The following is a 16066-nucleotide window of genomic DNA, read 5'->3' on the forward strand; positions in this document are numbered from 1 at the left end:
TCATGGTCTCCTTCCCCTTTCATTTCGTCTACGTTTGGGTTCCCTGCGAACTGCTGAGGCCTCTCCCTCTTCAGCTGGGATTTCCCACCATATGCGAGTGCGCACACAATGCCCTTGTGTGGACAAGCACAAGCCTGTGGCATTGGTGTCCTGGGCGCTCCCCACAGCTCAGGGTCGGGGCGCACAGTCAGCCCCCCGCAGCCCTCTCTCCTCCCCACGTGGCTTTTCTCTTCAGAGCAGGAGCCCGAGGGGCTACCCCAGGAACTCTCCTCACAGGGATGGTACCCCCACCGGGCATCGGAATCACCTGTGGAACTTTCTAAAGATCGCGAATGCCCTGGTGACCCCTAGAAATGCTGCTTCAGCAGATGGCCAGCCAGGCTGAGACCCCAGGATGTGGGAGTGGGGCCACCTCCTTCTTTCCTGCACCCACAGAGGGTCTGCAGATCCCGGAAAATGCGCATTCTGACTCAGCAGTGTGGTGTGGACCTGAGAGTCCGCATCTAACAAGCTCTCAGGTGAGGCTGGTTGTCCTGGGCCAGGCACACGTTGAATAGCCAGGCTGACGGGGACCTGGTTCTCTCAGAGGACGAGCCTCCTCCCTACTCCGAGTTGGCCTCTGCTGAGTCCTGGCCTCGAGTCTGTCAGCACCGCACACAGAGCCCCAGAGGCCCCAAACCCAGGGGATTCTTTCCATCTGTATCAGAGAAGCCCAGCGGGGCATGGGGTCCCCCCAGTGTTCTCAAATGCTCTGGGGAAGTTGCATTGACTCCTGGCAGCAAGGTCACAGTAACGTTCTGAGGGTGAGAAGAGGGCAAGCAGGGTGATGACTGGTGAGGGACCCACTCTCCATCCCTGGGTGTCCCCAGCCCGGCCTCTGCTTCCAGGGACCGAGACCCGGGACCAAGTGTCTCCGGAGCTCAGGTTCCAGGTGTGCAGGCAGTGTCCTGTGTGTCCCGGGAAGAGAAGAGGTGGGGGGAGGTCCAGTGGCGGGAGGTTCCCTGATCCTCGAGGGAAGATCGTAAGGAGACCCTTCCTCTCCGTGTCTGCTGGCTGCACTGTGGCCGAGAGGCTGGCCGTGTGCTCCTGAGCGTCCTGGGCAGCCCGTGTCCTCTGCCAGGGGGACTTTCCTGTGGTCACCCTGCCTCCCCCGTGGCTGGTGCCAGGCAAGGAGTGGGGGCTGCACAGGGACCCCTAACAGATCAGGGTGCTCCTCAGCCCCACTCGTCCTAGTGGGCAGGACAGAACAGCCACATGGGAGGGACTCAGAAGGGTCTCTTGGAGAAAGAGACGGAAATCAGGCTCCTCTACCTCCTTAGGCAAACAAAGCCAGCTTCACATTTTAATTCCCTGTGTGTTGCCTGCGTGTCCCTATGTCGCCCCCTGGAGGCGATCCTGGGCTTTACCAGGGACCCTGACTGGGCTCCAAAGGATGCGTGGGCCCTGAGCCCTGGGCAGCCTGTGGGTCCCTGTGGGTCCTGGGTTGCCTGACTCCATTCCAGGGTAGGGTGAGCCCAGGGGTGGACAGGCACCGTCCAGAAGATTCCTGATCGTGAGTCAGGAGAATTGTCCACCCAGAGAGATGTGCTCCCTTAGGAGGAACTCTCTGTCCTTGAGGTTTCAAGGAATGACCCAGTAGAGTCTCTTGAGACTTTGGAAGAGGCACTGGCTTGGGGGGAGGGGGCTGGACACCGCAATGCCCTGTTTCCTCATCACAGCACGGGGCGGGAGGGGGGGGGAATGCATCCGTGTCATCTGAGTCCCTGCTTTTGCTCTAGGCCTCCCCACAGAGCCCACCTGGAGACTCAGCTGAGGGTTTTCAGGGCTTCCTGTGTTACAGGGGAGGAGACCCTCAGCCCCTCTGAGATGGAAACAAACGTAGATCCTGGGTTCTCCTGTCCCATCCTGCACAGGGTCAGGCAAGGGGCACGGGGCTGGGTCCTGGGGACTCCAAAGAGAACAGGACAGACGCGGATCCTGAAACAGGGCCACAGGCACTCAGAGAAAATCATGGCTTTGAGGACACACTTAAAATGGAGGGAAGGTGGGGAGCCTCGGTCGCTCAGTTGATTTAATGTCCGACTCCTGATTTTGGCTCAGGTCATGATCTCTCTGCGGTGAGATTGAGCCTCTTGTCGGCTGCCTGCTGAGTGTGGAGGCTGTTTAGGATTCTCTCTCTCTTTCTCTCTCTCTCTCTCTCTCTCTCTCTCTCTCTCTCATTCTCTCTCTCTCTCCCACCTCTGCCCCTTACCCATTTTCTTTCTAACATAACATAACATAACATAACATAACATAACATAACATAACATATAAAATAGAGAAAGGGGGGGCGCCTGAGTGGCTCAGTCGGTTAAGTGGCCGACTTTGGCCCAGGTCATGATCTTGCGGTCCGTGAGTTCGAGCCCTGCATCGGGCTCTATGCTGACAGCTCAGAGCCTGGAGCCTGTTTCAGATTCTGTGTCTCCCTCTCTCTGACCCTCCCCTGTTCATGCTTTGTCTCTCTCTGTCTCAAAAATAAATAAACCTTAAAAAAAATTAAAAAAATAAAATAAAGTAGAGAAAGGGTCCATGAAGGGAAAGGGTCTGGTGTGACAGGAGCATGTAACAGGTCTCAGCTGGTCGGGGAGGGGCTGTCACATGGAGCACTCCTGACAAAGTGATCTTTTGGCTGAGACCAGAAGTGTGAGTGGGCCTTTGCCCCTGGAAGGACAGAGGGTGTGGAGGGCTGAGCTGCCTACAGAGGGACCTGTCTCAGTGGGCAGGCAGACACCCGACTGGCCGGAGGGGCTGACGGAGGTCAGTGTGGGGAGCCTGGAGAGTGAGGAGGACTGTGACTGAGTGAGGCTGGGGAGGGTCAGACCCTGCTGGGCAGTGGGCAGCCAAGGGGGAATCAGCATTGCCTCCCCCCCTCCCCCCCTCCCAAGGCTCCAGGCTGCGGAGTATCTCTGCTGCCCTCTGGTGGACAAGGAGGGAAGTGTAGAAGGCAGAGTCACCGTGCTCAGCCGCTCTGCATGTTTATTCATCATCAGTCTGTAGCCATTTTACGTGGATCACATATCATGTTAATACTCCATCATATTACAGCTCTGCGAGTCCCAATATCTGTTGCTCTAAGTACATTGTCCGTGCCTCTTCCCTCAATGAAATGTCACCAAACTCAGATCTCACAGGATGTATATCAGTGCATATTGTCTCCAGTAAGTTAAACTGTGTGTGCCCTTGGGTGGCAGCGGTGTGTATGGCTGGAATGCTGGGAGTTGGATCCGTGGACAGATGAAGGAGGAGCAGGGTTGTAGGAGGGATGGGATCCAACAACTTATCCTTCACCTTAGAAGAGGTAGATTGATACGCCACTCACCTCTGGATCCCTAGAAATTTCCCTGAGGGAGAAGTCCCCTGAATTTTTGTTTGATTTATTTCCCATGTTCTGACACATAAATGTCTTACTAGTAAGTCTAGAGTCGTTGCTACTTCCTGTTCACTAGGTTCGGTCAGCATAATGTCATCGATGCAACAGGCCAGAATGATGTCTTGTGAAAGGGAAAGGCCACCAAGATCCCTGTGAACTAAATTAGGACACAGGGCTGGAGAGTTGATGTACTCCTGGGCTAGGACAGTGAAGGTGCCTTGCTGGTCTTGCCAGCTGAAAGCAAACTGATTCTGGTAGGTCGTTGCTGACAGGTGTGGAGAAAGAAGTATTTGCCAGAGGGAGCGCTTCAAAGCAGGTACCATGGTAGGCAGTAATCAGCTCAAGCAGGGAAACCACATCTGGTACAGCAGCTGCACTTGGAGTCACCACCGGTTTAAGCTTATGATAATCCACTGTCACTCGCCAAGGTCCCTGCATCCTTCAAGTCCTTGATGCTGCACTAATCCCTGCAGTCCCTCCAGTAAAATGTGGTATTGATTTTGGCTTACTGTTTTCCTAAGTAGAGGCAGTTCTAGTGCCTTCCACTTGGCCTTCCCCACTGTAGCAGCCTTCACTCCACAGGGCAGGGAACCAATGTGGGGATTCTGCCAGCTGTTGAGTATGACTAGTTTAATTATGCCAAACATGAGAAATAAACAACAGGATTGGTTCAGGAACCCCCCCCGCCCCCGCCAGGCTCACTGTGAGATGAACCTGTGCTGAACTCCACTGACCACCTGAGCTCCATAAGCTCCTCCTCTGATTGGTGGTGGGCCACTGTGACATTGGGCCCTCAGTTTAGAGACCATATCTAGTAATGCCCCAAAGAGCTGACTATTTCCTTTTCCCCAGTGCACAATCATCCTGGTAAAAGGCCACAGGTCCCTCTGGGGAAGGGTGGGAGAAAGGTTCATTGTATAAATTTTTGGCAGCATACTGGGTCCTTCCTCAAGGGGACCCAGCTTCTCCTTTATTCAAGGGGTTCTGGCTCTTTAAATTGGCTCAAGTCTGGGAATTAATTGAGGGGCCATAACACTCAGTTGCTGTGATTCAAGATGTACTTTCTAGAACTCTTCTGCTTATATAGACCAAGTAAGAATTCAGTAGGTTTCCATCTGTTTCATTTCTAGGAACACCATGATCAACTAGCCGATGTCATTGGTCTTTGTGAATGAGACTGTTCTGATTGCTGCTTTGAGTCTGTTGTCCTTCGTGATGACTGTGGCCCAAGTCACTTTCAGTGATTAATATGGCCTCTTGGCCCTACCTCCTTGGGATCCAATCTCCCTCCTTGCATTTACGTTTCCCAGTTCACTGGCAGCAGCTCCCTCTGACCTACAGAGAAGAACAATCACAGAGCTCTTTAAGTGTGCTGGGGCTCCCTTATAAGCTCCCTCAGTCATGAAAGGGAAAGGTGTGTCCTCTGGACTCTCCCAGGGTGGATGAGTAGGTCTTAAATGATAAGTCCATACCACATTCCAATTTCCCTTAGTCTTTGGATCTTTCCTCTTTCTCTGAGTCTCAGGGCTATTCTCTGATGCAGAGACCTCATGGGTCTGTCAAGGTGAACAGATACAGATGTAAAACTTAACAGTGACCTGGTGAGCTGAGTGGGGGAGTATTTGGAGGTATTTTTATTCAGAGAGGTGTCCCAGCCCGTGGAGCCCCAGGTGAGGGGGAGAATATTCCACATGGAGTCTCATATTCTCCCGGGGAGCTGAGGGGAGCGAGCCAGGTGAGGAAATACCCAGGGATATGGGCCCTCTGGTCAGGCGAGACATGGTCAGTCCGGAGGGTGTCCTCTCTTAGGGTGTCTGTGTTCCTTGGGAATGTCCTATGCCTTGGCATGAGCATGAGGTACTTGGTGCTGAGGCTTTTCATTTGAAGGGAATTCACACCCAGGTGACAGAGGAGCCAGTGCAGGGAGGTAAGTGATAGAGGACATGGGTGTCCTTGGAGCCCTTATCCCCAGACAGAGTTAGGGGAAGTTCTGGGTGTCTGGGGTTGCTTTAGCCAAAGACTTTTTGAAAAGTCATCCTCTTTAGCTGAGGGCAGGAAAATGTCAGAATGGTGGATGAGGGATGAGGAGGGGAAGGGAGACTCATCTGTAGATGAGGGAACCCCTCTGTCTCCCCCTAAGCAAAGGAGGAACATGATCTGAAGGGCTCCATTACCCCCACTGGTTTCTGGATGCAGAAGATATCCAGGGGTTCCAGTTCAGAGTCAGCTCACCCTGGGCCCAGTCATGATGCCCATGATGGCCCCATCAGGAATAAAGTGCTAAGGCTCCTGGGGTGGGCCCTGGGAAGAACAGGGAGAATGAAATATACAGTGTTTTCACTAATAGGAGACTCCCCTCTACTTCATTCAGGCAGGATGCATGACTCCTCAGCATAGCTCTCCCTGGGAGGTACACCTGGGACGTGATGTCATTTCTCCTGGGCTCAGGGTCATCTTTCTACCAAAGGCATGTCTATCGTTTTGTCTAGGAATGGTGGTCACTCTCCTCCCCAAATCACCCTTGACTCCTTGACTCCATGCACAAGGGTACTTGAGGACATGTGGTTCGTGTGTGTGTGTGTGTGTGTGTGTGTGTGTGTGTGTGTGTGAGAGAGAGAGAGAGAGAGAGAGAGAGAGAGAGAGAGAGAGGGAAAGTGAGAGAGACAGAGAGACAGAGAGACAGAGACAGAGAGAGAGAGAACCACATTTTGTGCCTGTCCTGATGTTGCCCTGTGGTGGACATGAGGGATTCTGTACTCTCTGTCAGGCTTAGGACCAGGCATCTGACTAGGGTTCAGATCACTGCTCTGGACGTTGAGCCCTGGGCAGAGATGGGCTCTCACCCCTCTCCTGCAGGGACAGTCAGTACAGGACTCCAGCCACCCTGGGTCTATCGTGCAGCACAGTAGAACTCTGGTAGGACTGGATGGCCCACATTCCCCTAGCCCCACACTTTAAAATGATTAAAATGGCGAAGTTTAGGTTATATGTATTTTATCTCAAAACAAGCAAAAAACTTAGGAAACAAGCCTACATATTACCTTATATAAAACTGGCACCAATCCACGACTGGGAATGCATGTGGGTGTCCATTTCATCTGCTGTGCATGCCCATAGTGATTTTGTGAGAGCAGAAGCAAGTGTCCCCCCGTTTATCTACCCTTCTTTCCCTTATTCATTCTCTGAACACGATAGCCATTTTCCTGTGACGGGGCCATTGAGAAAGTAGGCTCGCCCTGTCTCTCTCTTGGGAAATTGGGGATCTGTAGGACATAGGATGTGAACGTAGGTAACTGCACCTGACTGTGTTATCACAGCACAAAGGAACAGAGTCAGAGGTGAGAATTCAGAGGGGGTTTATTGTGTCCACCTGTAGAGGTTGGGGTGACCTTATGGCAAGATGGCCAATGAGATTGGCTATAGAGAAGGGGAAGGAGCAGATTCATAAAGAAAGGGGGAGAGGGCACCCCAGGCAGGGACTGTTTGAGCGAATACATGGAGGCAGGAGCAAGAATTATGAGGGGCAGTATGTGTGCAGATGGGATTACGAGGAGCAGGTCACAGGGGCGGGGTGAGACAAGATGGAGGCTTTTCTGAAGAGCTGGTGTGTTTTCTGGGTCTTTCCATCAGAGCCTGGACTGGAAGGCTGAAGACACTGGGAGAGGGGGCTGAGAGAAGACACACCCACGATGTGTCTCCTTCTTTGCTCATATTTGTGTGGACATCAGCTGGCCCCGTTTTCTGTTTTCCTGTGTCCCTACTTGAGTTTGCAAACGGAAAAAGGCTGGGAGCTGTCCATGGTCCCATGATCCCCAGGGCTGTGTGAGGACAGCCAAGTGCTCTCTTGACTGGGTGGGTAGGGTCTCTTGTGAATCTCATCTTTTCCTGTTGATATTACCCCCCCACTGTATCCCACCACCACAACTCGCTCCCAGGAGATAGGGATGGGGGGGGGGGCTGGGATAATTTAGACATAATATTTTCCCTGTGTGCCCAAGAAAAGAATAGGCCTGGAGTTTCAGGTGAATTCCTGCTAAGAGAAAATCCCCATGAGCAGAAGAAAAAGAACAAATGCAGGGAAGACCCCTCTTTATTCACAGACCTGTTAAAGATTTAGAAGGTTTTCTCAACTGGGGATGGCACTCAGAGCATTTGGAAATGTGGGTTGGGGACAGTATTTTGGTTCCATAAGTGACTTGACGGGCCTTCTGGAAATTAGAGTGTGGGGACAAGAGGGAATAATGCAGTAAGAGGCTCAGGACTGTCTGACATAACAAGGACTTCCTTGACCAAATGCCAATAGCTCCTCAGGAGAACTGAATCAGTTGACTTTATTTCTTTTCGTTTCTTTTCTTTCCTTTCCTTTCCTTTCCTTTCCTTTTCTTTTCTTTTCTTTTCTCTTTCTTTCTTTTGCATTAAGATGTGTGTTTTTATTTTAATTAAAATATTTTTAATTCCACTATAGTTAACATACAGTGTTATATTAGTTTCAGGTGTACAATATAGTGATTTATCAATTCTTTACATTACTTAGGGCTCATCATGATAAGTGTACTCTTGATCCCCTTCACCTATTTCATCCATCCCTCCACCCCTCCTTGTGGCCACCATCAGTTTGTTTTCTCTAGCTGAGAGTCTGTCTCTTGATCTATGTCTCTTTTTTCCTTTTCTCATTTGCTTTGTTTCTTAAATCCTACACATGAGTGAAATCATATACTATTTGTCTTTCTGTGATTTATTTAGCTTAACATTATACTTTCTAGCTCCATCCATGTCATTGCAAATGGAAAGATTTCATTCTTTTTTATGGCTGAGTACTGTTCCATTGTAAATATATATGTATGCATACATACCACATCTTCTTTATCCATTCATCTACTGGTGGGCACTTGGGCTGCTTCCATAATTAGGTTACTGTAGATAATGCTGCTATAAACACAGGGGCTCATGTATCCCTTTGAATTAGTGTTTTTGTATTTTGGGGGGAATACCCAGTTGTCCAGTGACTGGATCCTATTGTAGTTCTATTTTTAACTTTTTGAGGAACCTCCATACTGTTTTCCATGGTGGCTGCACCAGTTTGCATTCCCACCAGCAGGGCATGAGGGTTCCTTTTTTTCCACATCCTCACCAACACCTGTTGTTTCTTGTTAATTTTATTTTTCTTGGTAGCCAATATCCTCCACTGACATAGTATGTATTTATTTACTGGTTTATCTTATATATCCACATATTTATTTTTTATGTTTTATTTATTTTTAAGAGACAGAGAGAGAGAGAGAGAGAGACCAGGGGAGGGACATAGAGAGGGGGAGACACAGAATCCGAAGACAGGCTCCAGGCTCTGAGCTAGCTGTCGGCACAGAACCCGACGCAGGGCTCGAACTTACGAACTGTGAGATCATGACCTGAACCGAATTCGGATGCTTAACCGACTGAACCACCCAGGCGCCCCTCCACATATCTACAAATGGAGACTCATGAGAGAATTGGCTTTGATTTGTTTACAGCTGTGTTTTCTGACTCTCTAAGTAGGGAAACCCATGAGATTTGTGTTTGAACAGTGTTTAAAGATGCTTTGAATGAAAAGAATAGAACATGCAAAGTATACAAAGGACCTCTCACCTGGTTTCTGGTCTCCTTCATTATGCCTGAAATATTATTTTGTATTTATTTCACTGGCGTTGTGCTACATTTAAGGTCTGTGTCTGATTTTCTTCATTTGCCATTATCTTCTTTTAGATGTAGCCTTAAAAAATATTTATGCCTAGTTCACTGTTGCCCAACTGTATTAATTTTTCCTCCTAGAGATATTTGACATCTCTGGAAGTATTTTGGTTGTTGGATCTGTGGACGAACTATTGGTAACCACTGGATAGTGGCCAGGGTCCAGCAATAAACAGGACAATCCCCTACAACAAAGAATTATCTGGTCCAAAATGTGAGTAGTTCCAAAGTTGAAAATCCTTCTGCAGACAAAAATTTTACCATGAGTTTTGACAGAAAGAATATGGCAATCTCTATGACAGTACAGTAGCCTCTTAATGTTTTATAGAAGAACAAATCCACATATACAAATCAGGTGAATGGGGGAGTGGGGGAGGAAGCATATCTTCCTGGTAAGTCTGCTCCTGGGGGAGAAGTCAGGAAGGAGTGGTTTGGCATCAGGAGGACAGGGTTTTGACAAGAGCAGTGTCCTTCCAGGGTGGAGCGTATGACACTTCACGTCCCAAAGGATCCTGCCTGGCCTCCTCCTCATCCCCACGGAGGCTTTGGGCCTCCAGCTTTTGGAAGAGAGGGTTGAACAGGAGCGCCCATGGCAACCACTATTGCCTTGATAGCCGAGCCAGAAATCTGGGGGTGCTCGATTCACAGAGACTGAGGCAGCTGAGATTTGATGGGGTTGGGTTGACAGACACAGGCCACTTCTTATGAGTGTGATGCCCTTGGGGTTGGCAAAGGTGGGGGCTGAGGTGTTGAGAGGGGCAGGGAGGGCAGGGCTGGGAGGCCTGCAGCTGTCAGTGGACTGGGATTACAGGGCCCCCAGTCTGCTTTGGCAGGGCCCCAGAGTGGATTCAATATGGGGGGAGCAGAGTGTCTGCAGGAGGGTGGGGAGCTGGGATCTCATCACTCCAAACAAAATCCGTTGCTTGGTGGGCTCCACAGGAGAAAGACAGGGGTCCGGAAGCTTGGCAGCCCTGTCAGTGGGAGCTGGTGGAGGAGGCCTGGTAGGGTCAGGACCTGTGTCAATGAGATACACGTCCCAGCAGAGTAGAAGCAGCTGGGACTTGAGTTTCCTAAGGTGCCTAGAGGGCTCCAGCTCTTGGGTAGTAGATGGTGGAGGGCTGGGAGGGGGGGCAGCAGGTGGGTGTCCTCAGCAGAATATGGGCCCTGCTGAAGTAAGGCAGGTAAGGACTGAGTTCCTGGAGCTGGAGTCCCTCCTACACATAAAGATTTGGGTCCTGGGCTGATGCTATACCTGCCACAGGCAGTGGGCACAGGGACAGCTGGATATCAGGCTCTCTCTCACCCTCCCAGATGGAAGTAGATGCTTCTGTGGACTTCCAGCCTGGGTACAAGGAAGGGACCATGTCAGTTCTCATCAGGGCTTTAATCTTGTCCTGTCTCCCCCTTCTGCCCTCAGTGCCCTGGCTCTCTCAGAAGAGCCTTATCAACCCCCCAGCTCCCTTTCTCAGAGCCTGGCCTCTACGCTGACTCTCTGGGTGGTCCTCCGATGCTGGGGGCCTTGCAGGGCCAGGGGTAGTGGAAGGGCCCCCCTCTGTGCTGAGGGGCAATCTTGAGGTCCACCAGCCCCACACCGCTTTCCAGTGCCCAGCAGACCAAAGCTTGTACCTCATCTATCTCCCCCAAGTGTTGGAGAGGTGGGCCGGGTACTGGGTCCCAGTTCTCTTGTGGGAAAGCGCCCCCAAACCTTTCCTACCACCACATGTAGGTAGTGGCTGGTCCCAGTCCAGCAGTATCTTGGTGGGTGGTGGTGGAATCTGTGTGGGATCATGCTCATCATGGGTGCACTGGACTTTGTGCGGCCCTGAGCATGTAGTGTTGTGGGGTTTGGGGCACACAGGCAGCAGCCCTGGAGGAGCAGGTGTTGGGGAGTGCCTTCGAGCAAGGATTGGGCTTCCAGAAGTTCCCTCATGTTCCAGGATGCAGCCAGGGTGAGGTGTGCAGGGTTTGGTGACAACTGACATCGGGGATGTGGGATGGTGCTCAGGTTGCTCCAGGCCGGTGCCCGTGCACACGCGGACGTCCTGTGCCTGCAGCAGCCGGTTGAGCACCCCGCACTGTCTTGAGAACCAGAGAAGCTCAGGCCTCAGCTCTTCTCGTGGTTGGTCGCAGGTGATTGGCTCTGGGAGAGGGGTCAGGGGCTGCCTGTCTTCTCTTTAAGCTTTTAGGGAAGAAAGGATAATTTCTACTAGGTTATGAAAAATATAGATAGCCAGCTACCTGGTAAAAGTGAGGATAATCCCCTGGAAACTTCTCTTTAGGACGAATAACTTAGTTTTATCAGTAACTGTGACAAATGTCTTCTTCTTCTAGTTTGTTATTAATGTCACATTTTGCAGTTTGGCTCTTAAGGAAATGGTGAAAACCAACCAAGATTCAGGTTTTAGCATGGCAATGTTGATTTCATGTGGACGCTCCTAGGATTTTAAGCTTTCATGAATTCACATAGAATCTTCCCTGTGGACACTCATGTACTGTCTCCTTGTGCATTTCTTTTTTTTTTTTTAATGCTTATTTATTTTTGAGACAGAGGGAGACAGAGCGTGAGTGGGGGAGGGGCAGAGAGAGAGACACACACAGAATCTGAAACAGGCTCCAGGCTCTGAGCTGTCAGCACAGAGCCCGATGCAGGGCTTGAACCCATGAACCGTGAGATCATTACCTGAGCCAAAGTCGGACGCTTAACCGACTGAGCCACCCAGGCGCCCCATTCTTGTGCATTTCTACTAGTCATACTTTTGGAGGGAGTCACATTTTCCCCTAAGGGTTGGACGGCATCTGACTACTGCGGGGGGGAACGAGGGGGAAGGTGTCCAAATGCTGCTGGTAATGATAATGGCACTCATGATGGAGGTCTGTTCAAGGTGGGTGAAAGCAAATGTTTCTGAGAACTTTTCCCTCAAAATCACAAGCAGAAGGCACCTCCTGGGCCTGTCACAATGTTGGGATGGATGAAGGATGAAAATGGAGGTCGGTAATTTAAGTATCACATCCAAAAGTGGACAACAGGTTCTGTGTAGAGTCTAGATATGGACGGGGAATAGTGAGGACACTTAAAGGCCCCCTCCCCTTAGTGCCAGAGCATCAGAGGCTCCTGTGGTTCAGGCAGGGGCCCAAGGCTAGAGGGGAGGGTGCTGTCAGCCCACAGGTGCTGGGAACCAGACCCTAACACTGGCCAGTCCCTAAGTCTGTTTTTTGGGGTATAGATTTATCCTTAAGGAATGATGCTGAGGTATATGATTCTGAGGCTAAGGAGATGCTCTTATGACATAATTTTCTTCTCAATAAGATAATTTCTTCCAAATGATAGTATGTCTTTGCATTCATAGCTAAGATGCCTCTCAAGACAGTGACGACATCAGAGGACATGTCTAGTGACATTACATACAGATTTGTATGTTTTTGCATCCCAATGTCTACAGAATTTCCCTCAGCTAACCTGGCAGTATAACCCAGTGGTGTCCTTCTGATTTGTGGTCACACCCTTGGCAAAACCAGTCTTCGAGCTACTGAGCCACAGGCAGCCAAGATAATCACCACTAAATATGCCATCTGCTGATAAATCAACTTTTGATTAATTAAAAGCAGTTTTTCATGACATTAATTATGCCTGTTTATTTTCTCTCTTATTTGCACACTCCAAGAGGCCCAGGGTTTCATTTGGTTAGTTAATACTAGAGGTTAGTGTAGGTCACTTGTTCTCAAAGAGGAGGGATCTTACCAGCACCTCTCCCCTTCCTCTAGGACACGCACCATTGTCTCCAGAAAATCTCTTTACACCAGGGCTGGAGAGTTCTCCTGGCATCTGGTGGGTGGAGGCTGGCATGGTGCTAATTATCCTATGGTATATGAGATGGCCCCCAACAGGAAATACTAGGCCACAATCAGGGATGAGGAGACAGAGCCCTTCTGTGTGCCCATCACCCAGCCTTCCCAGGAGGCTTCCCCTCACTCTGCTCTTCCCCGTCTCTCCAGACTCTGCCCCTCTAGCCAGCCCCCCTCCTCCTGCAGCTTCACTGCCAGTCCTTGTGAACCTGAACGTGCCTTTGGTTCAAGGTCAGCCCTAATCCCTCAACTCGTCTGGCTCCTTTTTGTTATTTTTTTTATTGTAATTCCAATGCAGTTAACATACACTGTTGTATTAGTTTCAGGTGTACAACACAGTGATTCAGCAGTTCCATATATCACTCAGTGCTCATCATGATAAGTGTACTCTCGATCCCCTCCACCTGTTTCATCCATCCCCCCCCCCCCCCCCCCACCTCGCCTCTGGTAACCATCAGTTTGTTCTCTATAGTTAGGAATCTGGGCTTTTTTGGTTTGCCTCTTTTTTCCCCTCTTTGCTTGTTTGTTTCGTTTCTTAAATTCCACATATGAATGAAATCATATGGTTATTTGTCTTTCTCTGACTGGCTTATTTGGCTTAGCACAATATTCTCTATATCCATCCATGTTGTGGCAAATGGCATGATTTCATTCCTTTCTGTGACTGATTAATATTTCACTGTATACATTGACCACATTTTCTTTATCCATTCATTTGCTGATAGACATTTGGAATACTTCCACAATTTGGCTATCGTAAATAATGCTGCAATAAACATGGGAGTACATACATTCCTTCAAGTTCGCGTTTTTGTATTCTTTGGGTAAATACCCAGTAGTGGAATTACTGGATCACATTGCAGTTCTATTTTTAATTTTTTGAGGAACCTCCATGTTGTTTTCTACAGTGGCTGCACCAGTCTGCATTCCTACCAACTGTGCATGAGGGTTCCTTTTTCTCCACGTCCTCGCCAACACTTGTGTTGTTGACTTCAGCCATTCTGACAGGTGTGAGGGGATATCACATTGTGGTTTTTATCTGTATTTCCCTGATGGTCAGTGATGTTGAACATCTTTTCATATGCCTGTTGGCCATCTGTATGTCGTCTTTGGAGAAATGTGTGTTAGTGTCTGTTTGCTCTTCTTCTAGCAGGGACAGTCCACTAGAGGGCACCCACACTCTTCCTTGAGCCTGTGGGGAGCTTTTCCGCTTGCGACAAATACAAGCGTATTTCCTGCCAGAACCCCCAGCTTTCAAATAACTCTTTAGATTTGCCCAGGGTGAAGCTCCTGGGACAGATATCTGGGTCCCAGGGAGGAATCTTACATTGGAGGATTGTGGGGGGGTATGGACTGGCGACCCAGAAGCAGTCCTAGGGCCTAAGTCTTGGGGAGGGATGGTTCCACACCTAGCAGGCAGCTTAGGCTAGACGTGCAGGAACAAGATGCCCCCACCCTACCTGTTGGCACTGGGGAAAATGACTGTAAGTCCATGACCCTGAAGGACTGGATCACTCTTTTTTTTTTTTTTTAATGTTTATTTATTTTTGAGAGGGAGAGTGTGTGTGTATGTGTGACAAGGGAAGGGCAGAGAGAGAGGGAGACAGAGAATCTTAAGCAGGCTCTGTGCTTTCAGCGCAGGAGCTGATGCAGGGCTTGAACCCACGAACCAGGAGACCATGACCTGAGCTGAAGTCGGACACTTAAGTGACTGAGCCACCCAGGCACCCCAGGATCACCCTTCTTAAGTGTCCTTTCCCTCCCAGTATTAGGATTATACACCCATACCCTTTGTGACCTTGCAGCTCCTCCCCCCTGGAAGAGGGGCATGTGCCCCCAATCCCTCATTCATCTTGGGCTCAGCTGTATGCTTGCTGAGGCTAACGGTCTGTGGGAGGAGAGACCTGGGGCAGTTCAGGGCCACACCATAGGAGGCCTGGCATGTTGTCCTTCCTCTCTCCTGATCAGCTACAGGAAGAGTGTCTGCTTCTGGTCCCCTTCCCGCTGGTGCATTTAGGAAACGTGCTAAGTGTCGCAGGCCATCTGTGGTCTGAGGTCGGAGCCGTGAGTCTGGTTCTCTGGGCCAGGGGAGCTGCCCTCCCTCAGGCCCAGCTGTCTTCAGGAGGCTCTGACCCAAGCAGGGCTCTGTCCCTGGGTGTGGCCAGGGGAGAGCCTCTGAGGAGGGTTGAAGCCCAGGGGCTTGAAGTTCGGTTGGTGAACACAGACCACCTTGCGCCACTCCCGATGACACTGATGTCTGTAGCGACCGTCCAGTAACTGCGATGCTTGCTGCAGGTTGTAGGCACCTTCATCAGGTCGAGGAGAAGTTTTCCCTTGGTTTCCGTACCATCCAAATCTGAGTGGACATGGAGCGTCATCAAAGGCCACTTTGCTTCTCTTCTCGTCATTAGGAATTATTCTCTAGTTCATGTGTTAATGTGCTTAAAGGCAATGATTGATTTTGAATGCTAATCAACCTTGCATTTTGGGAAAGGAATTCAGCTTGGTAATTCCTGATCCATTTTGGTAGCATTTTGTTTTAGGGATTTTTCATCTCTGGTCACGAGAAAGGCCTACCTGTTACTTCTTCTTTGTTTCCTGGTCTGGTTTTGACATGAAGGTTATTGTGCCACATAAAATGAGCTAATGAGTATTCATTTGTCCTGTTCTCTGAAAGAATTGTTTAAGGTTGAAATAAACTGGTCGTTGCTTGTTTTGTGGATTGATATGTGGATTGCTTTTTTGTATGGCCCGGAGAGATTGTACACTTCATTTTTTTGTAAAGTAGCATGAACACTGAAATAATTTTCTGCACACGTGTGCCTATGAAACCATTGCCCAGATCAAGGTAGAGAACGTTTCCCCACACCAGAAAACACTCTCATGCCCCTTGCAGCCACTAGGAGCCCCACCATCACCCCCATTCTGACCTCTACCACCAGAGACTGGTTTTGTCTCTTTGGGAACTTTACATAAGTAGAATCGTTATGTTCCCTTCTGCATTTGGCTACTTTCCTTCAAGTCTGTGTTGGGATTCTGGGCAACCCTGATTCATTCCTTTGTCATATTGCTCAATACTCTTTTGTT

General features: G+C 49.7%; 1 long non-coding RNA gene across 2 annotated transcripts in view; it reads left to right on the top strand.

Annotated features, from left to right (window-relative positions):
• Positions 1–16066, top strand: part of LOC144614543 (uncharacterized) — a 110465-nt gene that overhangs the window by 76250 nt on the left and 18149 nt on the right. The window contains exons 3-4 of one of the 2 annotated variants that reach the window (XR_013552345.2): positions 9218–9350; positions 12577–15360. The exons of the other annotated variant lie outside the window; for it this stretch is intronic. This is a non-coding gene — a long non-coding RNA (uncharacterized LOC144614543). Of the gene's footprint in view, positions 1–9217; positions 9351–12576; positions 15361–16066 lie in introns of those variants that run through there. 2 annotated transcript variants of the gene reach the window in all.

This window comes from Panthera onca, chromosome E2 (genome assembly GCF_046562875.1).
Source record: "Panthera onca isolate mPanOnc1 chromosome E2, mPanOnc1 haplotype 2, whole genome shotgun sequence".
Taxonomy (NCBI): domain Eukaryota; kingdom Metazoa; phylum Chordata; class Mammalia; order Carnivora; family Felidae; genus Panthera; species Panthera onca.